The sequence below is a fragment of the Panthera uncia genome, chromosome C2 (genome assembly GCF_023721935.1).
Source record: "Panthera uncia isolate 11264 chromosome C2, Puncia_PCG_1.0, whole genome shotgun sequence".
NCBI lineage: Eukaryota > Metazoa > Chordata > Mammalia > Carnivora > Felidae > Panthera > Panthera uncia.
This window is the reverse complement of record NC_064810.1, coordinates 152,095,451-152,120,864: the sequence shown is the minus strand read 5'-3', so window position 1 is coordinate 152,120,864 and position 25,414 is coordinate 152,095,451. Positions and strand designations below refer to the sequence as shown.

General features: G+C 41.3%; 1 long non-coding RNA gene across 1 annotated transcript in view; it reads right to left on the bottom strand.

Moving 5' to 3' along the window:
* Window positions 1-652: 652 nt before the first annotated feature.
* Window positions 653-25,414, bottom strand: part of LOC125921455 (uncharacterized) — a 76,210-nt gene continuing 51,448 nt past the window's right edge. Inside the window, exons 3-4 of the long non-coding RNA XR_007457431.1 lie at window positions 2,486-2,747; window positions 653-2,088 (exon numbers count right to left, since the gene is read on the bottom strand). This is a non-coding gene — a long non-coding RNA (uncharacterized LOC125921455). The remainder of the gene's footprint in view (window positions 2,089-2,485; window positions 2,748-25,414) is intronic.

The following is a 25,414-nucleotide window of genomic DNA, read 5'->3' as shown; positions in this document are numbered from 1 at the left end:
GGGCACAGAGACAGAGAGACACATTATGTGAAGCAGGGTCTAGGCTCTGAGCTGTCAGCACACAGCCCGACACGGGGCTCGAACTCACAAACTGCGAGATCATGACCTGGGCATAAGTCGGATGCTTAACCGACCGAGCCACACAGACAACCTCCCTCCCCCCACCCCTCCCACAAAGGGGATATTTCTTAAGACTTTAATCTTTTCTGTAAGTACCTTGTGGGATTCACGAAGAAAGAGCCTACAGGAGGGTGCAGACTCCCTAATCACTATAGCCATGAGGATTTCTCTGGTCTTTGCACGCCTTGTCTCTTAATAATTTTCCAGCCACTCTGGCTAAACTTTTCCTAGCAGTGAATGGTTTCATCAACCCCAAGTAGGACGATGGTTGCATTTTACCCTGTCGTCCTGCAGACACTTTTCACTCTGGAGCTTTTGATTGCCCTGTGACCTCAGCTCTCATAGTTACAGGAAAATTCATAAGCTCACTGTGTCTAGCTCTTCTGTTGTTGTAAAAGCAGAGGTGAGGCTCTTTCCAGCTCTGCACACCCACAAGAGTAAAATAGACATTCTAAATGTTCTTTTATCTTTAACTTTCTTTTTTTAAAGTTTATTTATTTCTTTTGAGAGAGAGAGAGAGGCCGAGAGAGAATCCCCAGCAGGCTCCGTGCTGTCAGCATAGAGCCCGATGGGGGGCTCGATCCCATGAACCATGAGATCATGACCTGGGCCTAAATCAAGTGTTGGGAGATAACCAACTGAGCCACCCAGTTGCCCCTTAACTTTATTTTTCTGAGAAGATTTAGGTACAGGGTGATTCCCAAAATTAACCTAATTATAATCATTTGACATGACTTGGTCCAAAAGTGGTTTATGATAATACCTGGGTTTTATGTCCGCCTTTTTGGGCCAGGAGAGACTCTTCCTCAAGGTATCTCCTCTTTGAAGTGTGGGGGTGGGGTAAAAGAGGAGAATGAGAATGAGTAAGAAAGGGTAGTTCATTGACTCAACTTTACGAATGGGCTTTTTAGAGAAATGCAGAATCTTGATATGGTGTGGACATAAGGCCGACATTCACATTATTAAAAGCTAGAACACTTCTGTGTCTCCTTTGTTAGCCTTTGAGTCTGGTGAGCTATGTCCTCAGTAGCTGTTCACTCTGGGGGCTCCGAGTCTAGTTATAGGTACATACAGCAAAGTAGCAAGAGCACACAATTGATGAGAACCCTTCTGTAAAGACTTAGCAGGGTCTCCGGTACATAATAAGCATTTGAGAAACAATTAGACCCATACTCACAGAATGGCAGTTGTCTCCCTGTTGTTTATCTCCTCTGTTAAATGGCTAAGTCCTTGACAAAAGGGACTGCATCTTAATTTGCCTTTGTATCCGAAATACCAAGTCAAGGCTTCGTACATAGTGAGCACTTGATAAATATTACCTCACTCCATTTAAAAAATAATAAATGATTGCCACGCTCAATTAATGTTTGTCTCCCTCTCCCTACTGAAATCTCCATGAAGACAGAGATCAGTCAATATTTTTTGTTATTCCAGTTGAGTGTCTAAATAAGGCCAATTGTAGATGCTTCATAAATACTGATTGTTGGCAATAGTCTCTTCTGACAAATTTCCTCCATTTACACATCTTTCGTATGGGCCCAAATGGTTGCTGCAGTGTTTGAGCCTGGATGGTATCTCCATCATCAACTAAAAATACTCAACTTGCATTTGGACTTTCTTGCTGTTAAAGTGGCTCTCTCTTCTCTGAGCAATGTATTCTTTCTTTAGACAGAATTACTTGTTACAGATCAGAGGTATATAAAGCTTCAGAATAGCTCACTCAAGAAGGAGGAACTTCGGACAAGGCTACGCAAGTCAGAATTCTCAGGAAGAAGTCATTTACAGGTTTCGAATATGCAACTATATAGTCTCATTAAATGTAATGTTGGCAGTAATCAGTTCCACTTCACCGAACTTTTCCAACAGTCCAATTTGAAAAGCTCATAAGAATAATTGATCCCCAACTCATCGGTGACAAATGTTAGAGAAGTTGAAGAACTTCGCATTTATTTTCGGTGAGTTTATAACCTAGTAGAAAGAACAAGGAGTATACCCTTGAAATGATATTACAGGCAAAGTTTCACGGAGTGCACGTAAACAAAGTTTGAACTGTATCCAGAATACCCACGTGTCTCCAGTTCTGGTAGCAGGGGCAAATTGGTGAAAACATTTTTTTTCGTAGTATAGAAACAAAAAATACAAGCAAAAATAAAGTATAGGATATATGAAATCATTCGTGGGACTCATGGGATTTAGACTTCTTCCTTCCCTTTGATATCAGTTCAATAAATTATGCAATAGATATTTTACTTTAGAAGGAATGAAGTATGAAAGATTAATAACTGTCCGAAGGCATGACTTTCTAAATTAAGAGTATTTGGGTCAGATTAAAAGCGTGTTTCTTTTATCAAGTATCAATACTTACTCTCTGGTAAGTATTCTCCTATGTTCTTTGTGACTGTTGTCCCATTTAGTTCTTGGAAACACGATAAGTTGAAACATCTATCGTTTTAGAGGTGAGGAGACTGAGGCAATGGAGGAGTTTGGAGGCAGGTAAGTAGGGAGCCAGGATTTTCAGTTGGCAACTGAATCTAGAGTTCATATCCCTGCCTACAGAGTCCAGGGGTTGCCCTAGCCGACTTCTGGGCCTCAGTGGGTGGTGGGAGGCAATTTCATGAGAGTGACTCCTGGAGAAACAGAAGAGATGAGAAGGCACGGAATTAACGTAAAGCTTAAAAAAGGTTAAGGACACAGATAACCCCCCGAATAACACTGAGCAAAGGCCAGTCGTGGTGATTCAGAGGGAGGAGGTGAGGGCAATCCTGTAAGATCCTCGGGTCTAACAGGTGCAGAAATTCAGGCTTTGAGTGGGGAAGGTATTTTGGAAGTTTCCACTACTCTGGAATACAGAGGTGATTCTGGAGCCCAGGTAACTCCTTGGGTTTAACTCATTGGGTTCAGGTATGTCGTGTGGGCAGGAGGCTGGCAGATTATTAAGATCAGGCGTAACAAGAAACCTTGAGAGCCGGGACCAAAATTTAGGTATTAGGGCAGTGCAACTGGGAACTTTAGTTATGGCAGTCACACATCACATCATTGCAAATTTTATGTTCATTTCAAGATATTGCTTACTGTGCCAACCTAAAGTCTCTGGCAACAACCAGTGACTAACTAACTCTTTAGTTAATGCTGGGAGTATGATTTCAAAAGATACACACTCTGGAATCACAGAGCCGAAAGTAAAAATTCAGTTCGGTAAACACCGAATCTGGAGACTTACCTAAATTGCCAAGCAAGATCACTAACAAAGAAGAAAGCTAGTTGGACACTTCCGTAGATAGAATCGGATGTCTATCCTGTTTTCATTTTTGGGAGACGTTAGGGATCTTCTCACTGTAAAGCTGTATGCTTTTATGCACCGCCCTAAACCTTCCATAAAATCTGCAGGAAAAGTTAGCTTGAATCCCGTATCTGCTGTATATCATGGAACCTCATCACTACGTACCTGGCATTCTGACAGAAGCTGCAGAAAATTAGTCCTGATAGCTTAGCAATGCTTGCATTTAAGAGCCCATACCAGAGTGTTCTTCCTACCGATTCCCCTTATGTTCCAAAGGGAGAACGGTGCAATCTATTTGTGGCTGCATAAACGGCATGAAATACTACAGTAAAAGAATTCCTTGTTCCTTGCAGAACAAGCTTGAGACTAGTGTATTTTATGTAGTGAGGGAGCATAATTATTTCGCCATGTGTTTGTTTACTAAAATAATTTTTATGAAGGGATAATCCCCCTATGGAACCAGCTCCTAAAGAACGTTCTTGATTCATGCCCCTTGGCAAAGCTGTCTTGCTATGTCTTCTGCATGAGGCTGTAGCTTTGCAACGAACTCCACATTTTATGATTAATTTGCAGCTGCTTGATTCAAATACTGCTGAGCTTACTAGCTTTTTTTCCCCTCTGATCAACCTGCCCCCCCTTCTAAACCTGTCAAGTTCAAAACTATCGTGAAGGTGTAAATAATGACTGGTTGTTACATTTATTCAAGTGGAATCTTTATTTAGGAGTGAGACCACATGCCTGCCATTTCACACATTTTCACACAGATGAAACTTTCAGAGAATCTTAATTTGGGAGTACATGAGGAACCGCAGGGGCAGATGAGAAATCTTTGAAAATACATTGGGGAATAGCCATTCAATGAAGAGGGTTAAAAATGAAAAGCCCACCAACTTTAGTCCTAAAAATAAAATTATCTTTTTCTGGCTGAGGAGTGTTAGGCAAAGGCTGATGTTTGCTGAGCCTCAGTTTGCTTTAATACTTTTTTTTATAAAAGGAGGCATAACTCTCATACCTCAAATGAGGTTGTGTATTAAATTCCAAAATATTATCAAATGCTGTGTTATTATTATTGCCTTATCTTGTTCAATTATTTTCCATTGCATTTTATTCAGGTCAAAATATCACAGTGATGAACTCCTTCTATCGTTATGTGCACAAACACGAACCCAAGATTGTTCTAGGTTCTGTAGACAGAACAGTAACCTCTGTCGCAGCTCCAATGAGGGAAATGATGAAAGAAGAATATGTCAGGTGTTGCCAAGTGCTAAAAAGAAATAAAAACAGCAAAGCAAGGAAAGAGCCAATGATGAGGAAGGGTGTTATTTTGGTTTAGGTAGATGGAAAAGTCTTCTCTGATAAGGTAGCGTTCGAGAGTAGATCACCGATAAGCGAGGGAGTAAGTAAAGTAATGGAAGACTGTTGCAGCAGAGGGCATAGCCAGGGCAAAGGCACTGAGGCAGGAGCATGCATGCTCTGTGTGTTTCAGGAAGAACAGGAAGGTCACTGTGGGATGGTAAGCAAGGGATGGGATATGGTAAGCAAGGGGGCAACGTGATAGAAGACAAAGTCGGAAAGCAAGGATTGGGGTAATGGAGGGCCTTGAAGGCTAAGCTAAAGGATGGAGACTTCATTCTGGGGGCGATGTGAAGCGTCGGAGGGTTTTGAGCAGAAAAGTGACATGATCGGGGCATGGTTGTTTCCATCTATTTTTTTGGAGAAGAAACTACAAGGGGGCAAGAGTGGAAACAGTTGTGAACAAAAGACCAGATGGCAGGCGATGGAAGCAGTGGAGAAGATAATGACAAGTGATCAGATTCTGAATATATTCTGCAGGGAGAGCTGACAGTTTCCGGAAAGACTGCACTGAAGGAGCATGAAGGCAAGTGTAGTCAACTTACATTGTGGCTTCTAATAATGACAGGTGATTATTTGAAAGCCATGCTCCCAGCCCACCAGCCCACACAAATGTTTGTCCCGAGATGCAAACAGAGTTTGGTTTCCTTCTGTCTGGCTTGGTTTTTATTTAATTTTTGCTCCGTTTTCACTCTGCTTTTACTTTGTTTTATTTTAATATCTCAGCATCTCAGGAGCACAGAATTCATTACGTGTCTTTGTTTCCGGAACATCGTTATCATTAAGGCAGGCAAGCTCCATTTGACCTTATTCATCTTTGTTTTCATATTTTAGCCCCTTTCATCTGTGGATTCCTGTTTTCTCTTTTCCCTTTGCCTCTAGTGCACAGTCAAATATATCTGATATTTATCTTTGAAAAATGTGCGGTCGTGGCTGTAAATCTATGCCTAAAGTTTTGCATAAATAACATCATGCTGTAGATTGTGTTTTCTTATTTCTTTTTTGAAATAACACTATACTTTCGACACTTTACGTGTGTTGCTTTTTCTACTTCCGGTGCTTTGTTTTATTCTGTGCAGGTTGTGTATTAGTTCTGCTTAACTTTTCCATTTGCCTGGTTATCTAGTGTTTTTTTTAATAGCTAATGGTGCACTAAGGAATATCCTTTTACACGATTCTTTATAGTCTTAGGGGACAATTTCTCTGGGGGATGTGACCAGTAGTTACTTTTCATTTAAAGATATTTGGGGCACCTGGGTGGCTCAGTTGGTTAAGCATCCACCTCTTTATTTCAGCGCAGGTCATGAACTCATGGTGGTGAGAGCAAACCCGATGTCGGGCTCTATGCTGGCAACATGGAGCCTGCTTGGGATTCTCTCTCTCCTTCTCTCTTTGCCCCTCCCCCACTCGTGTGCACGCTCTCTCTCTCTCTCAAAATAAATGAATAAGCCTAAAATGTTACCAATACATTCATAATGAGTCATACAGAATCAACAGTCATTTCTCATTTACAACAGAGAACAAGGGTGCTTGGTTAATTTTTAAAGGATAAATAAGTAAGTTTATTTTTATTTATATAGAGGCAGTTTAGAAGATTATAGAACGCTTTGGCACTCAGTTTTGGAAATTTGGAATTGACACTAAGAATGCTACGTGGGTATAGAGGGAACATCTCTCGATATAATAAAGGTCATATATGACAAACCCATGGCTAACATCATACTGAGTGGTGAAGTGTTGAAAGGCCTTCCTTCTAACATTAGGAAAAGACAAGACGAGGGTCCCCACTCTCACCATTTTTCTTCAACATAGTATTGAAAGTCCTAGCAAGTAGGCAACAAACAAACAAACAAATAAAAATAAAAGAAAGAAAGAAAGAAAGAAAGAAAGAAAGAAAGAAATAGCAAGAGAAAGAGAGAGAGAAAGAAAGAACAAAAGAAAGAAAGAGAGAAAGAAAGAAGGAAAGAAAGAAAGAAAAAGAAAGAAAGAAAGAAAGGAAGAAAAGGCATCCAGATTGGAACGGAAGAAATAAAACTGTCACTGTTTGCAGATGTGATAATATTACATACAGAAAACCCTAAAGGCTTCACCAAAAAGCTGTTAGAAGTAATAAACGGGTTCAGTAAAGTTTCAGGATAAAAAAATCAATATATAATGATCTGTTGTGTTTCTGTGCACTGAAAACAAACCGTCAGAGAGAGAGATATAAAGACAACAATCTCATTTACAATTGCATCAGAAAGAATAAAATGCATAGGAATAAATTTAACCAAGGAGGTGAAAAACCTGTATGTCGAAAACCACAAGACATTAACGAAAGAAATTGAAGACGCAAATAAATGGAAAGGTGTTCTGTGCTCATGGATTGGAAGAATCAATATTGGACCATACTACCAAAAGCCATCTATAGATTCATTGCAATCCTTATCAAAATTCCGATAACATTTTTCAAAGAAATAGAGCAAATAATCATAAGATTTTTGTGGAATCACAACAAAACCCCAAATACCCAAAGTAATGTTGGGAAATGGGAACAAAACTGGAGACATGACACTCTCTGATTTCAAACTATACTATAATGCTATAGTAATTAAAACAGTGTGGCATCAGCATAAAAACATACACCTAGGTCAATAGAACAGAGTAGAGAGCCCAGAAATAAATCCACACTTATATGGTCAATTATTTTATGACAAAGGAGCCAAGAACACATAATGAAGAAAGGATAGTCCTTCAATAAATGATGCTGAGAAAACTGGACAACAGATGCAAAATAATGAAACTGGGCCACTATCTTCCAGCATATGCAAAAATTAACTCCGAATGAGTTAGACTTGAATGTAAGACCTGAAAACATAAAAATTCTAGAAGCAAACGTAGCCACTAAATTCCTTGACATAGGAACTTGGCAATTATCTTTTTTTTTTGGCAATTATCTTTTTAATAGGACACCAAAAGAAAAGAAAAGTGGGACGACACATATCGTCAATATTTACATGCACGAGAACCGGATTCAGACTTCTTTTTTCAGTAACAAAGAGGTCCCCTTAACAATATGTTCATTATGCTACCCATGTCCGGTCTTCAGACTCACCATGTTTCTGCATAGCTTGGAATTTGCTCCCAAAGTAAATAGCAGTTGAGCCTTGCGAGGTTGCCCTGTGCGTGTGTTTGCTCACAGAGAGAGCGGGCGACGGGCTACTTATATGCAGTCCAAATCCTCCATAACTCTGAGTGCCCTTCTACATGGGCCACAAAGAGGCAAAGGCTGAGATTCTCCAGGATACCAGCAACTGATCAAGATGACTAGTACTGCTGGGTGTACTACTCTTCTCCTCCCATGTTGGTGATACACACTGTCAAGAGAAAATGAGACGATGGCGGTTGATGATAAAGATGGGGGGCAGACAGAAATGCAAATGCTGAGCCAGCAGAAGAAGAGTCGGTCAAGGAATCCCTGAGGAAGGGCAGAGTCTTTCGCTTCAGATCTCCCAGCCAAAGGAAAACGTGTGCATGGCATGAACATTCGGACACACTGATCAGTTAACCGTCAGGATTCTGATGTAACGTCTTTCTGAAACTTGGAATAAAAATACTGAAATGCTAAAATTTACTCTCATGTTTTAATGAGGTAGCGGCTGGTTTCAGCTGAACAGAATTAACTACATCCAGATTAGCTGGGTTGTTACAGAGTGATGGGGAACCCAACGGTCCTCAGGAGGATGCATTCTGGAGACGACCTGATTTACGTTTTAGCTGTGTCACTGGTACCATGTGCTTGGACAAATTCCTTAACCTTTTCATGCCTCTGTTTCCTCATCTATTTAGGTAGATAATTATACCTGCCTTGGATTTTATGAGAATGTAATGATGTACGTCCAATGACAGCTTCCCAAACATCACTAATATGATCAACTGATGAGCCAAAACTAAGTTTATTGATCATGTTGAAAGAGAGAACAGCACCTCCATGGAGGTGGGGTAGTATCTCATCATATATGGAGAACTTGAAGTCTGGTTGAAGGCAGGAGCTTAGTCAACTTTGGGTGTGGGTCACAATAACACCGTTTAAGATGGGTGGAAACAGCCAGTTCAGGGTTCTGAGACATAAACTGTCCATTGAAGCTTCTTATCGAAAAGTGGATGGATTGTTCTGGAATATCGTGTAAGGAACAATCAAGTTACTGGTCTGGGGAAGAGTATGCTGAAATGGTAAAGTTGTGCTACCGCAGACAGTAAGCTCTGTGTGTGTGTGTGTGTGTGTACATACATGCGCGTTAGGGGCATCGTTTAGATGGTTCCAGTTTTTAGTTAGTGTGTATAAAGTGCTAATTTCTTTGTCTAGCATAGAGTAAGAACTCAAAAAATATCGATTCAGATTTTTCTATGATAATATTTCTACTGCTCTGGGAAAATCTTATGAAATGTAGAACCGACTAAGCTAAGGCTGCTATATACTCAGTTTTATCCGTATCATCGATAAAGTGTGTGACATGTGTCTGGGAACGTGGGAAGGAGATGAAGGGCACTAGAGTAGGAACCAGGAAAACTGATTCTAGTCCCATCTTTACTACTAATCATTTGGGGGACCATAAACAACGCATTCGCTTTTTTTCTAAATCCGGTCTGTCCTCCCAATAAGGGTGGGGGTAATACCAGTAACTCTATGCTGACGGAGTTTGATTGGATGATGTCAAAGCCCTGGCCATTTCTAAAAGTCTAAGAAATATTGTTTTGATTCGTGTGCTATTAACATGAGGACTCACCAGGCTGAAAATGACTAAGAAGTGTAAAGAAATAAAACACTGAGTGGGACACATTTTCTGGTGTGTGAAGCCTCCAAACAGTAGAAAGTGTTGGCTGGCCTTCTAGTCATAAGGGTACCACTTAATGTAAAGGGGACAAACCAGAAATGCCCTCCGCCTGGTTCATATTGGTTGAAGTTAGAAGGTAGACCTCTATTGCTAATAAAAGCAATCTAATTTATGAAGAATACTTGTTAGATGGAATTTACTTAAGCTGATTAGTTATTTCTTTAGAGTTTAAAAAATGTTTCATAAATAAGAATTCATTTGCTTATGTACATTCCATAAAAGCATTTTATCCGTTCAAATGATCTATTGAATGTGTACCTTGTACCATGTACCTCGTAACTAACCAAAAGTCCGTGCCTTGAATGTATGTGTGTTTAGTTGAGAAAATAGACAAAGAACAAAAATAAATGGATTAATGTGTATTATAATTTCTGATAAATATTAGTGCAAAGAAGAAAAATTAAATACAGGTCTTATAAAGCAGGTTTAGAAAGGCTGAGGGCAAGGGACCATTTTAGTTTGTAAGATAGACTCCCTTTTCTAAATAGGCAATATTTGAATATCAATCTAGTATAAAGTAAGCACATGTGTGAAAATCACTCCCAGAGTGAACTACATGTAAAGAAAATCGGGAAAAATATACTTGGCACATTCAAGAAAAATGGGGAAATTGGACACGAGGGGTTTGGGTGGAGTGACGGAGGTAGAACAGAGGGCAGGTAACCAGGATCCGGGTCATGGAGGGACATTGAGGAAAAGGAGAAAAGATTGTAATCCAAGACTATTAGGGAATGTCATCTGGAGGCTTTAACCAGGAGTGCAAGGTAGTCGATAATCAGTTTTAAAACGGTCATTCCGATGACATGGAAAACAGATCCTGAGAAGGAGAAACACAGGCTTAGGAGGTCAGTTAGGCCCTGTTGGACCCGCAGGGCAGAAATAGAGGGTTGGGCAAGGGGAGGGGGTGGGGACGGGGAAAAGTGATCAGGTTTGGGCATCTGTTGGAAATAGACGAATGGAAGCTGCTACTGGGGGGAATAAGAGAAGTCTTGCACCACGTGAGGCTTCGGGTTGAGCAGCCAGTTGAAGGGTGCTTGCACTGATTTTCATGTAGGACCAAGGGAAGGACTAAGGAAGTCTTTGGAGCAACACAAGGTGAAATTTGTACAACCTTTTTCTTTTTCTTTGTGTCTGCTCTACCCTGCCAGGATCTGGTTGTATGCTTGGCCTCAAGAGGTTATTTTGGTTAATTACGAAGGCGATTCTGCTCCACAATTATCTCCTTAAAGTCTCTCTCTCTCTCTCTCTCTCTCTCTCTCTCTCTCTCTCCACACACACACACACACACACACACACATCTATATACACACATATAGATATGTATCTATATATCGCTATATATCTATATTGATACATCGATATATCTATAAATCAGTATCCCCCCCTTATATCTTTCAGGGGTGAGAAAGGAAACAATAAGGAGAAAGTGGGAAAATCTAAATATATGAAGATACATATGTATCTGCCTCACAGTTTTTCCTGAAACAAGTCCGAGTATGATCCACCAAAAGCAAAGTTTTGTCATCCACTTTGCCATAGCAACGCAAAAATGCCAGTTTCAAACTATCATATATTCCGTTTTGAACTGCTACCAAAAAGTAGAAAATGTTCCTTTGGTTGCAAATTTTTTTTTTATTTCTAATGTGGACAAAATACCTTCACATTTAGTAGCACCAGGACATGGAAATATTTAGAAACAATTCTAATTCAGAATGCCTGGTAGAGTATACTCAATAAACGTTCATTGTCTTCCTTTGCACCTTCCTTCGTTCAAAACACAAAGTCAGGTATTAGAATACGGCTTCTTCCGTTCATGTCTTCACTGTCCCTTGCTAGTTGGGTGTTTGCTGACTATCTGAAGGGACTGTCAGGCAACTCACATGAGTCTGTCTTGGCCTCCCAGTATAGCCGATGATGGCCTTGTACAGATAGGAGCGACCCCTGACCTTAAAAGGAGACGGAACTATGGTGACCTTCTGGGAAAGCTCAAAGAGTTGAAGATTTGAAGCTTTCTGTTGCACCTGGGACTTCTAAAGTTGTTTCAAACGAGTCTGTATGTCTAGAAAGAAGTGCGTCAAATGTACTGCTGAGGTCCTTCAACCAAAGAAAGTCAGAAGTGCGAAGGGGAAAACAAAATGTTTGCTTTCAGTATTTAGTCCGTTAAAAAAAATCGTGTCTCTATAAACATTCCCCAATAGGGCCATTTTACAACTGATCGGCAAGTTCATCCAGAAAAAAATATATACATATTTTTAAACACAACCAATCCTGTGCCTTATTTGTGCTCTGGAAGAAGATTTAAGAGTGTCTCTTCTCACTAACCATAAACTTCTCCATGAAGCAGGAACACATCTGGAGACTCTAAAAGAAAAGAGTGCAAGAGCTCAGAAGGTACCTCCAAAATGTAAATTTGTCCAAAGAATTTTGTGCTAAGGATTACTATTTTTTTTGTATCTGTTTTGGTTTTCTTTTCATAAAATTCGGGGTAGCGACTTTTCCTTCTCTTGCCTACCTCCCGCAAAAAGACAGAGAAAGAGAAAAAGACAAATATGGCTCTCAGAGATACAAACTTCTTTTTCCAAAAAAATGTAAAAAAACCACAAGCTACCGGGTGAAGACAAGAGATCATAAATCAGATGGCCTCAAAGTAGTTCATATTTCAGGAAGCAGCAGGAAGCAGTCACGGAGATACCAGCCTAGTGAGCCACCACGTCCCCGAGCTCTTGTACATTTATTCCTTCTGCCGCGAAATCTACAACATGACTTTGACATTTTCTGAGTAATTTCTCAAAACTATTCATAGGGGAAGGGAAGGAAAAATAAGATAAAAGAGGGAGGGAGGCAAACCATAAGAGACTATAGAGAACAAACTGAGGGTTGCTGGCTGGGTGTCGGGTGGGGGGTGGGCTAAATGGGTGATGGGCGGGGGGGAGGGGTGGGCTAAATGGGTGATGGGCGGGGGGGAGGGGTGGGCTAAAATGGGTGATGGGCGTTAAGGCGGGCACTTGTGGGGATGAGCACTGGGTGTTGTATGTAAACAGTGAACCACTAAATTCTGCTCTTGAAATCATTATTACACTATATGTTAACTACCTTGGATATAAAATTAAAAACCTAAACAAAACCTTTCAGTATGATGTAGGAAAATAGCTCTTCAAACACACTCTTGTGAGGACTTGTGTAAAGAATTTTCAGTTACATTATTCAAATTATTCTTGTCAAGTACTAGCTCAGGTTTGGAATAAGTTCGCCAGGTCTGTGTAATTTTTGCTAAGTGCAGAACTTATCTCTATATATGTTCTAGCTAAATGTTTTCATTAAGGAAAAACAAGTCTTTGAATGTTTACAAAATTCTCCCACTAGCCACTAGATAAAGTATCTTTGTGAGAGCTCAGAACACATACCATCAAAAAACAATTTAGAGGCGTGCCTGGGTGGCTCAGCTGGTTAAGTGTCTGACTTCGGTTAAGTGTCTGATCTTGTGGTTCACGAGGTTGAGCCCCACATCGGGCTCTGTGCCGACAGCTCAGAGCCTGGAGCCTGCTTCAGATTCTGTGTCTCCCTCTCTCTCTGCCCCTCCCCTGCTCACACTCTGTCTGTCTCGCTCTTTCAAAAATAAATAAACATTAAACATTTTTTTTTAAAAAAAAATTAGAAATCTCCTGTGGAAAAAATTGTCTTCCTGAAGTCTTTATTATAAAATATTTAAAAATTTTAGAATTTGAGCTTGTCACCTACTTTTCTTAAGTAATTTCAGTATACTCTGAATTATTCTCGGTACTGACTTATATAAATAAAGGAGATGAAATTTTCCTTTAAGGTACCCACAGCCAGGTGGATAATGAGAGAATATTATTGGCAACATTTGCCAATGTGGTAAATACGCTAAATATTTAGACCTTTTCAAACGATTCAGAAGATCAAGTATGGCCCTAATTCAACAAGAGTAAAGGGGTGTTTGAGGAGTGCCTGTTGTGATAGGGACCTTTGCAAACAATGACAATCCCCCGGGAAAGTGGCACACCTTCAAATCCATGTTAGCAAGACATAGCCCATCAGAATACCGGGGTGTTTACATCAATACAGGCCCCCCGGGGACCTCCACAGGACCGAATATGTATCTTTAGTTCAATACAGGTGTTTACAAATGCAACAGATACGTTGATTTGAACTTGCATATCAAGCAAGACCTTTTTGATTTTCCAATAGTTAACCATACAGATCCTGAGGATGTATTACAGCATATATCCGCACTGAATAGCGACTACTCTTCATTAAATTATCTGAGAGACCTGGGCAACTGCGTCTCTTTCCTCATCATGGTTCCATCTTTGCTCCTTCCGACTTGTCTCATCTTGTCTTAGGTGGGATTCCTCAGATGCGGGCTCTGGCTCCCGTAACTTATTGTGGGAGTGCCCCCAGGGGCAGCAGAGGTGAGCGAGGCAGGGTGGGGCAAGAGAAGGAGCTTCCTGAGGACTAGGTGTCCTGGTCCTAGGAGCTCAGAAGCATGAACTGTCGCACTCTGATCCCCCCGGCCCACTCCCTCGTTGTCAGGAGCGACCCCTTGGGAGGCGATAAGGAGTCAGCTGTTGAGTAGCTTCTGTTGACCCAGGAGAATTTTCTGGGCAAGGGGGCAGCCTGGAGATGGACGCAACAGTCTGGTAAAGGGGATCTGGGCAGTGCACCAGGAGGGCCTGCCACGGTCTGCCACTTGCATCAGCCATGGCCAAGCAGAAAGCCTGCTCACATCAGGCAAAACCGGAACTTCCGAACATTTAGGGCTCCAAGCTGTGCAAAGCAGAAACAGAAGGTAGCTCGTGCTTGGGAAAATCCTCCAACCGCCCTAAAATGTCTGGGAAACATGACCACTGCTGAGGCAGGAAGGAGCATAGACCCTCCGTTACGTGTACTGGCAAAGAAAACAAGTGTTACCTCAGCTGAATACTTCGAGGAAAACTATATTTCACACATTCTTTCCTTGGCGATTACCAACTTTCATATAAAAAAAAAAAACCCACAGCCTTCCTGGATTTAGTAATTTGAACTAAAAGATGTTCTTTTGCCAAATTATAATAATACTTGATCTATATTGGGTACTTAGAAGATTCTGGAGCAATATCTCACTCGAGCAATATCTGGGCATTGACTCCTTTTATCGTCCGTTCAGCTGAATTCAATTTAAAGTTGGTAATTTAATTATCATCTGCAGTTTTCCCATGAAGAAACTGAGGCAAGGGAATATTAATCAGCTTTCTGAAAGTCACCCGGCTGGAGGTAATAATCTGAACCCAAAGCAGCCACGCTGAAACTTTAATATGCACCTGAATTGCCTGGGATCTTATTACGAGGCAGATTCTGATTTAGTAGATCTGAAATAGCATTGGACCTCGTTTTTACGGAGAGGAGTCTAGAACGTTATATCATGCTGCTTTCTGAAAATACTTCTTATGAGAGTGTGCCCAGCGGATCTGTATTTAGTTGTTTCATGCTTCCTGTAAACAAGGGAATTTTATTTTGTCTCAAAATCCCTCACACTTGTCATGATGCGATGCTGCAAGTGTTTGTGATTGACCTAAAAATTGTTATTGTTGGTCAGCCCTACATTTTAGGATGAACGAAGTATCCTCAAGCAGTTAAACACCTTCACCAACAGGCTGAATTCACGAGCCGTCGCTGATCCCGTATTTGGCTCCGGAGACAGGTCGTAATCCTCCAGAAGATATCTCACTTGTGGTCTTCAAGAGCTCAGCTTGAAAGGAGATCGTTGCTTGGCTGCTTCTGGCTTCCTCTTGCTCTCATCCCAGAGAGGCCACTGCAAGGAAAGGGCAAATGCCTTCTATTCACAACTGTATCAGCAGAGCAAGGAGCCGCCATGCACTGGGCTGGAGGTGGTTATGATATGGAGGCTCCTCTCTGTTTCGTCTCGTTCTGGGCATCACGGAAACAACAACAACAACCACAACAGCCCTCCAATGTGATGTAATTGCTCAAACTACGTTAGGGATGTCGAGACGTGCATGGCAGTTAATTCAACAACTCATTGCCATGTGTCTACACGTGTGCCAGGCCATGTGCCGGAAGCTGGAGCTCGGCTAGTAAACAAGGCCACAGTGCCCAACAGTGTCTGGTGACGAGGTCAGCTTTAGCTTTGGTGGTGGAGAATGTTCCCAGTATTCCCAGGTCTAATGCCTTGGTTGGCCAATTACAGAAGCGTAGGGAAGGGAGTCCTTGCTCAGCCCCCAGCTACATCCTTAATTCTGGCCAGCTTTGTGTCACCATCAGTATTAGCCTGGATCCTAGAGTGGCCATAGACAAACAGACATCATCAAGAGAGGTTTTCTGCTGGATGAAGAATGAAGAAAAAACCTGCAAGTCAGTGCGGAGCCGGCTGCACATCGCCTGTCTCCCTCTCTCTCTCTGCCTATGGGAGTTCAGTGTGGAATAGTGATGACAGCTTTGGACTTGGACTTGGCCTCCCAAGCTTTGAGTTAGGCTCTACCAAGCTGATGGGATCTGCTGCTTACCTGACTTCTAGCGGCCCCATCCAGTCGGCTCTCTGAGAGGCCAAAAAGCACACGGGCTCCCAGGTGTCGATTACAACCCATGTAAGCCTGTGAGTCTTACATACAAGTGAGGTTTTTCTCCGGGGTTGAGATCATGGAATTTCATTCAGTTTCTAATTTAACTACCCCCCCCCACCCGCCCCTTCCCCAACACACACACTGTTTCCAGCAGGAGCTACAGAGATACTGATTAAGCAGCAATTAAACATCCTTACACTGTCATTATCTCTCCTTAAGTAGCCACTTCAGCCATGAGGAGAGCATTAACTAAATCAGAATTTAATTTTCCAAGGGGGTAGGTAGGCTTTCAATTTCCCTGATTCTGGGTTTGTCAAAAGGAGCACAGAGTCTTTTGTTTATCCTAAGAGACTCTTCAGATTGAATTTTGCATTCATGGGGATGGAGTTTCTGTCTTTAGATCACAATATTTGCAAAATATATTTCCATCCAAAATAAAGCTGTCTCTGCAGGGAAGAAACCACATCTTGAACGGTCTATTAACGCTCTGTCAGGTCAGCATTGATTGGGCAAGCAGGTGGCCCACTGATCAGCAGTGACTCTGCCGAGGCCCATGACCTTCTCAGGATGGCTTCCATTTGTTCCTTAACCCACTGCGAATTCTGCGCTCAGATATCTAAGACCTTCTGCAGACGTCTCTAGAGAGATATCTCAGTTGTCTCTGTTCTTCTCTAGAATGTCTCCATTCTAGTTATTGCTTCGTGCTGCTCCCAAACTGGTCTTCTTTCTCAGGATGTTTAATAGTTCAACGCAGGAAGGTTGTTGCTAATGCTAGAACCCACCTTCCACAGGCTGCGGCAATGTGGGAGCCTGAGATATTCTAGAAGGAAAATAGAGGGCAGTTTGATTTGCAGAATCTGATGTGATGTGATTCTGTGGTATGGTTTCAGCTACCAATCCAATTCGCCTTGTGCCTCTGATCGACTTGCCAGCCACCATCATTTGGTCCCATGATATTTTTTGCCCTTGTCACCGACCAAGATGGTGCCCACAGTAGGGTCTCTGTAGACTTTGTTGTCACTACTTGCTTGTTCTTTATTCTGAACGTCCCACATCTGGCGTGTTCTTTTTGTTCAAATATCAGCTCAATGGCATCTTAGGGACACTTTCTGAGTTTCCAGTGAAAGTTTCCACCTAGTGACTCCATTTTTTTTTGGTATGTTTTGCATGAGTAACTTTTAATTTTACTTTTATATTTTGATTTTCACACCAAAAAAAACAAACAATTCTCATCCTGGATTCACTATCCACCCTTGTTTTCTTCTGTAATAATTTCAGCATTAGTCTAGGACAAGGGGTTTTCTGGGTTTAGTGGCAGACTTCAAACAGACCTTGAAGAAGTCATATGTTATTCCAAATGCTTTTGGTAATTGAAGAAGGTGGGAGGTTCCTCCCCAACCACCATCACCGCTAAGAAAGCCTGGATCCTCAAAGACCAGACTTTCATGTTCAGAAAAACTACATTGCTTACAGCCAACATTATGTTTTAAAGAGTATGACCTGAGGGGTGCCTGCGTGGCTCAGTCGGTTAAGTGTCAGACTCTTGATTTCAGCTCAGGTCATTATCTCATGGTGTGCGAGTGTGAGCCCCACATTGGGCTCTCTCTCTCCTTTCTCCTTGCCCTCCGCCTCCTCTCTAAATAAATAAATAAACTTAAAAAAGAAGTATGACCTGAAAGAGCCTCAGAGAACTGACCAAATGGTGTCCGAGAAAACTTAGATTAATTATCTTGGTCACTGGGACGATCTCCATTGAGTTCCTACAAGTGATTAGAGCCCTGAGGTTGGTATTAAGCGTTCCCCAGGGCCGTATCCAAGTCACATCCTGAGATCATTGGGAAAAGCTTCTAAAGACCTTCCATTATGTGCGTCGACACAATTCGGCAAGCACTCGTTACATGTGCGGTGTCTTCTTTGTGGGGTAATACCAACAGGAAGAAGACTTAGGCTCTGCTTCAAAAAGTTCACAGGCTAGTGCAGGAGACAGACACAGAGATTTATGACTGGAAGCATCAGGTACAAGAACAAGAATTGCAGAACAAGAATTGTAACCAAAGAACCAAGGGAAGACAGACAAAGAAGAGATGAATCCCAGATGGTGCATCTGGCAGGTACCACACTGTTCATCATCTGATATATTTAGGGAAAGTGGCTTAAAATAAATGTCACTCATGTGCCAGAGTTGGAGAGGTTGTCGGTCTCTAATTCAGCATTTCCAATACTCAGAGCTTCTGATGAGCTTAGCATTCTTGACATTAGGCTAAGAATAGCACAAGGCAGGCAATGGTGCCTGAGATCAGCACTCCAATCCCGTTGCCAGAGAGCAGGGAAGGAATGAAACACTCCAGGCCGTCCTCGGAAACTGGTGATTCCAGACCCCTTCATTCGAGAAGCTGTTTACAATTGCCATCTGTAAGACAACACTTTTATATCCTTCAACACATTTGGAAAAAGTGGGCTGTGTCCAAATTTAGCATAGTCTCCCTCCACATGCTTCTCATCTGTAATTTCCAAAGTCCCAAAGTATTGAAGAACTATGCTACTAAGCTAATTTTGCTGTTCCAGCACATAATCTTTCCTCAAGGAAAGTATTGAAAGCACTTCCTACGTGAATAGCCCACATGAAGGTGTTTGCCTTCATGCCATCTCATGACTTGCTTTTATCAAGGGCAAATCTTCAGAAGTAGTCTAATTCTTTTTTTAAAAAAATTTTTTGGATGTTTTTTAATTTATTTTTGAGACAGACAGAAAGCACAAGCTGATGAGGGGCAGAGGGAGAGGGAGACACAGAATCCGAAGCAGGCTCCAGGCTCTGAGCTGTCAGCCCAGAGCCCGACTTGGGGCCTGAACACACGAACGGCGAGATCATGCCGCGAGATGAGGCGAAGTTGGACGCCCAACCGACTGAGCCCCCCACCCCCCCGGGAGCCCCCTAGTATAATTCTTTATAGCAATTTTTGGATGCTTGTCCTTGATCCACGTGGGTATTGTGCCTTTATTTCCCCAACTATGTTATGAGCTTGGAATCCAGACAAGTGACTTTGGGTGACAGTTACCTGAGAATTATTTCCTCTCTAATTAGTCACTTTCCTCTACATATGTATCCCTTAGTAGACAGGCAGTGCAGAAGTCCAAGATGTCCAATGGTGGCGTCCAAAAGTGTTCCCGCTGTCTAAAGATAGCAACAACTCACTCACCATGCGTATCTCTACGGAGAAAGTGAAACTGGAAGTACTCTTGGCGCCAGGGAAAACAGCGCAAACTTGTGTATCTCACAGGAGAAACTTGGGAGAATAAAATGATTGTTTGTATCAGCAAGTCCAATGAACTTTTGTTGATGATTCTTTCTCACGTGTTGAGAGTTTGTTTAACAACCTTGAATGGGATGTTGAATCTTGTTGTGATATCCCTAGATGTCAGGAGCATCTAGCATTTTAGGACCTGCTGCAACCTAGTTTTCATTACCATGCCTGTCTTCCCTAAAGGGATATAATGTCGTTATCTTAAGAGGAGCACAGCACTCAGGCCTGTTTGTTATGTCACCAGGGGTGTTTGGGGTTCTGTAGTGATCGAGTCTTCTATGAACGCAGAAAGGCAGAACACTGTGTATTTAGTTGATCTGGGAGAATAATTGGGACAATATTGAGCCCGGTCCCCTCTTTCATTTAGGTGCCCTGTGAACCTTCACCAACAGTGGTTAAAGCCACAGTCAAAGCAAGAGGACACAAGGCCCTTGGTAATCTCCTCCTAATCTACCTTTCCAGCTCTAATCTACTAGAGGACCGAGATGCACATTCTCCCCGATCTTGCCTTAAGGAACATTTTCCATTACACATTTAAGCCATGTTCTTTGATTCTTCAGCAATTTTTGTTCATGTTCTTTCTCCATTTTGAATAAGTTTCACCCTTTCTTTTGTTTTCTTTCTTCCAAATATAGTTCCTTTGACATCTCGGTAAAGCTTTCCTCTAATAACACCCAAGCATTTGGGGGCACCTGGATGACTCAGTCGGTTAAGCTTCCCACTTCGACTCAGATCATGAACTCGCTTTCGTGAGTTTGAGCCCCGCGTTGGGCTCTGCGCTGACAGCTCAGAACCTGGAGCCTGCTTCAGATTCTGTCTCCCTCTCTCTTTGCCCCTCCTCTGCTCACGCTCTTTCTCCCTCAAAAATAAAGATTAAAAAAATAAAAATTAAAAAAAAAAAAAACCCACCAGGCATTTTGACTTTACTCCAGCAGCCCTTGACTCAAACTACTGTCGTAACACATACCTTGAGAAATTCGAAATTCGAAATTCGAAATTCCTTATATATTGTCTTCTTTGTCCCCTTGCTTGTAGCATCCAAATCTCATATATTTCGTATTTTTAAACCTCACAAAAATAACTAGCATCCAGTAGAACTAACAATAATTCACTATTAATTCACCTAAAAATTATTTTTAAGAAAAATATGACCTGTTATGAAAAAATAATTATTGGTATCAAAGTGAATACCATTTAGTAAATTTGCTCTATCTGCCTATATGCATATCTAATCAACATAACAGTGATCTAGATAAATGATTTTCATGGTAAAAAGGTAGGCAATTCAAACAACAAGTGCTATTTCCAACCATTAATAAAATTATTTAGTCCTACAGTTGGATCAGTACCTTAGAGACTGCACAGACTGATCTCCATGTCTTTCAAAAAAGAGATTCAGGGGGGTAAAATGGTGTATGAGCTCAAGAAAGTTTATGATCTTGATTACCAGTTGAATGCCAACAATTAAAAAACAGCTGTGGTTTTAGCAGTAACTTTTTTTTTTTTAATATAATTTATTGTCAGGTTGGCCACCATACAGTGTATATAGTATGCTCCTGGTTTTGGAGGTAGTTTCCCATGGTTCATCGCATACATACGGCACCCAGTGCTCATCGTAACAAGTGCCCTCCTCAATGCCCGTCACCCATTTTCCCCTCTCCCCCCACCATCAGCCCTCAGTTTGTTCTTGTGTTTACGTCTCTTATGGTTTGCCTCCCTCCCTCTCTGTTTGTAGCTATTTTTTCCCCTTCCCTGACCCCATGGTCTTCTGTTTAAGTTTCTCAAGTTCCACAAATGAGTGAAAACCTGTGATATCTGTCTTTCTCTGACTTATTTCACTCAGCATAATACCCTCCAGTTGCATCCATGTAACAGGAGCTTTTATCCAAGTCTTTTGTGAATATCTTCATCAGGAGAAACACTCAAATACCTGACCCTGAACTCAATATCTACCACCATATTCAAAATCCTTTGCCTCTTATATTTGACTATAGCAGTTGTTATCCCAATAACATTCGATTTAATCCTGAAACCCAATTTTGCCTCTGAATCATCTTTTTCTGTGTCTCCAATGGATTACCAACCTCTGCCAATATTTCTGCAAATATTTCTCAAATTTCTCTCCTCAACCTTCACTCACTGAACCTTAATTTACTCCCGTTTCCTCCTCGATGGCATGGGTGGATTTAGTAACTTCTCTATTGTCTCCCTTCATTCAAACTGTTCCATCCAGTCTATCCCAGGCACTGCAATAAGAACGATCATTTTGTGACTTCGCTTCTCAAAGACAAAGGCCAAGTTCCTTAGTGTGATTTCTCATGATCTCACTCTACCCTGCATATTTAGATCCTTTTCTGGTCCTGTGACATCCTGTGACTATCCTCATGACATCCTTACCTACCCACCACATATTTTTTTGTTAGGACAACTATTGAGTCTCATCCAGCTTTTGAAGGTAAGCCCTTTAGTCTAATAGTCTGACACATGGCAGGTTCTCAACAGATGTTTGTGGAATTTAAACTCAGTAAGAAGTGGAAAACATATGTCTTGAAGAACATAGCTCTTCCCATTACACTGGGTTACCAACCTAGCCGGCCGAGGTGTTTGCAGCAACTTATACAAACCATGCAACTCAACTCTCATTATCCAGAGGTATGGTATTCAGTGTTTTGAATCAACTAGATCATTTTGTCCCTTATGCCTCATTCAGCGATACTTTCCTTTGGGTATTGTACAGTTCACGAGAGAAGGCATGGTATAACGTAATATATATTGCATTTTTATCGCAAGGTCATTGGTTCAAACCTCAGCGCTCAGGCCTAGAAACTGTGTGATCTTTGATGTGTGGATAAACAGATCCGAGTGTTGGTTTTCCGATTAGCAAAGTGGAATCATGATAATTACCTCATAGAGTTTTGAAAACTGTGGGTAATTATGTAAGGCCTTTAGTATACCAGGTACACTCCATAAATGTTTGCTTTCCTTTTTATTATTTTGTGGCCATAGTCTAGTTTGGTCTGTGATGTATTAAGAAATTTGAACCAAGTTTTATTTGAGAAGATGTTTGAACAACCGCCAAAAGCCCAATATCAAAATATATGGCTTTCAATTATTCATTCTGTTTCATCCTCTACATTGCTTTAGGTATTCAGATATCGTCTGCATTTTCAAATACACATTAGGGTGATAAATTGAGAGTGAAAGAACGCTGTCTAATGTGGTCTGAGAAAGAAATGTTTGGTTTGGTGTAGCATATTGTGAAGGGCAGTGAATGATACTATGAAAACTGGGGATTTTGTCCCAACACTATCATCACTTGAATTTGGACAAGTTGCTCATATTTGTGGGGGTAGATTATTCATCTGTTCAGCAAGATAATAGAGTAGATGACTCTTGGCGGGAGGGGTCTTACACAGCTCGAACGTTTAAAATCTTTCATTATTTTAGTGGTGTCAGTTAGGGACAACCAGAAGGGCCATAAACAGATAATTAATTTTCAAATGATTAGAACATAATAAGATAATACTATAATAGATGATTTTCTCTCTCCTTGTCAGCACAAAGGTATTTTAGCTTACAAGGAATACTTTATTAGGGTTATCCTTTATGTATCTATCATCATTGATGTTAAATGAATTAAAAAAGTGATGCTGGGGGAAAAGTTTCCCAGGAAAAGATGCTGAGTGAATCAGGTTTTAATGTGACTGGGAAGAAATTCTTTAATGTAATTAAGAAGACGGTCCTTTATGTAGAATATTATGCCATAGCTTTATTTGGCCCATTTTCTTATTTTAAAAAGGAAAACTCTTTAAAAAGGAAATGAATGGACAATAATACATGTCCTTTGCCAGTTGGAATGATGGATGGGCTCCAAGAAGAAATAGCCAATGTCCACAATAGGCTTGTGATAATAGTAAGTCCTCGTTCTTTATAATAAACAGAAGTGAAAGTGTATAACAAACCCTTCCAACAAATGAGTGACTTCCATTATCTGTCAGTATTCTTTTGTTTGCTTTTCTTTACATTATTCTATTCAACTCGGTTTCCTAGTTTTATAATTAGAAGTCCTTGAATATGATTAGAAGGGAAAAAGAAAAGCCTAAATGGCAATAATTTTGTAAAGCCAAGAATTGCCTTTCAGAAAATTTAGGAAGTGACCACTCTTTCTGGTAGAGAAGGAAAGTATTTTGACTAATGATGGATCTGTCTTAATGGAATGAAAAAAATATTTATTTTTCATTGAACAGTGAAGCTTTTCAGAATTTTAAATACGGCTTTTGATGCCCTTTGGTCAACAAAGCCTTGTTTTGGGGTGCTATGTGGCAGGCAGTAAGCTAATACCTAGTCAGCATATAAAGCAAGGGAGCTCTTCTTTTTAAAGAAAACAAATTTTTTTAATGTTTTATTTATTTTTAAGACAGAGAGAGACAGAGCATGCGTGGGGATGGGGCAGAGAGAGAGGGAGACACAGAATCTGAAGCAGGCTCCAGGCTCTGAGCTGTCCGCACAGAGCCCGACGCGGGGCTCGAACTCACGAACTGTGAGATCATGACCTGAGCGAAGTCAGATGCTCAACCGACTGAGCCCCCCGGGCGCCCCTCAAGGGAGCTCTTCTGAGGCAGCCCAGGTAGATGAGAGAGGAAGGGGACCTGGTTGAAGGGCCTGCCCTGAAGCTGTATAGCCAAAAGTAGCACCCAAAGAAGCATAGTCATGTTGGGCTTTTGGAGGGGGTAAAAGGGGATCCAGCCTGGATGAAAGAGGTCCAGGGCATTTTCAGAGAGAATCTATATTTGAATCTATATTAGGTAATAATGCCATGGTTCTGAGTGTTCTAATTAATTACAGTAGAGCCTTACCCTACACCAAAGTGGAGGAGGAGGAGGAGAATGCATCCCCATGGAGATGTGCTGGTGATTAAGCTGTCTTCTTTCAGCTCGAAGCCACCCTTCCATATTCTAAGAGTTTCTGCAAACCACATTTCTCCATTGGAAACTAGGTTTATGTTGGATTCTGCCAGTAGGGAAAGGGACAAATGCAGGGTCACCAATAGACACAGTAGATGCTTTAGCCTCTACTAAAGCATCTACCATGGTACCATGAAGAGACTCCACTTGGGAGTTAAAATCATGCTGTGCAAATGGATAAGTATATTGATTTCGGTACTCACTTTTGACTAAATGATCTTCCAGCCTATTTCTCACCCTGCTCCCCATCATACGCACTGGCTCCAGGGACTCTCTTGACCCGTTTTCTACTTCTAAGAATTTTTTTTTACATTTTATTTATTTATTTATTATGTCTACAGATAGAGAGAGACAGAGCACAAGTGGGGGAGGGGTGGAGAGAGACGGAGACACAGAATCTGAAGCATGTTCCAGGCTCTGAGCTGTCAGCACAGAGCCCAACGCGGGGCTCGAACCCACGAACTGTGAGATCATGACCTGAGCCGAAGTCGGACGCTTAACTGACTGAGCCACCCAGGCGCCCCAACATGTTTTCTACTTCTTTTGTAGTTCCCTCATAATTGTGTTCTTCTATCCATCAACACTTTTCCATTCCCTTCTCTCTCTAGAGTCCAGGATTTTCTTGAACTGTCCCATCTGTTGCTGATTCCAATTTTCTTTACCTTTATGGGCTTACCCCTTTGGAGAACTCTAAACTTTTATTTCATTTGAATCCGGGTGTGAGAAAGAGGTGAGTATATACATGTTCTATCCTCCATGTTAAACCTAAATGTTTAAAGTTGTTTTAAGAAAATCCTTATGAATAATAATTGCCATTGATTTTTGCCCATGTCTCATTCATTCGGTGGAAAAGCAGTTTGATGATGTCTTCTTCAAGTTTTCTCTGTTGTTACCTTACTTTTAGGTCACCTGTTACTATTATTCAGAAATTGCAATAGGA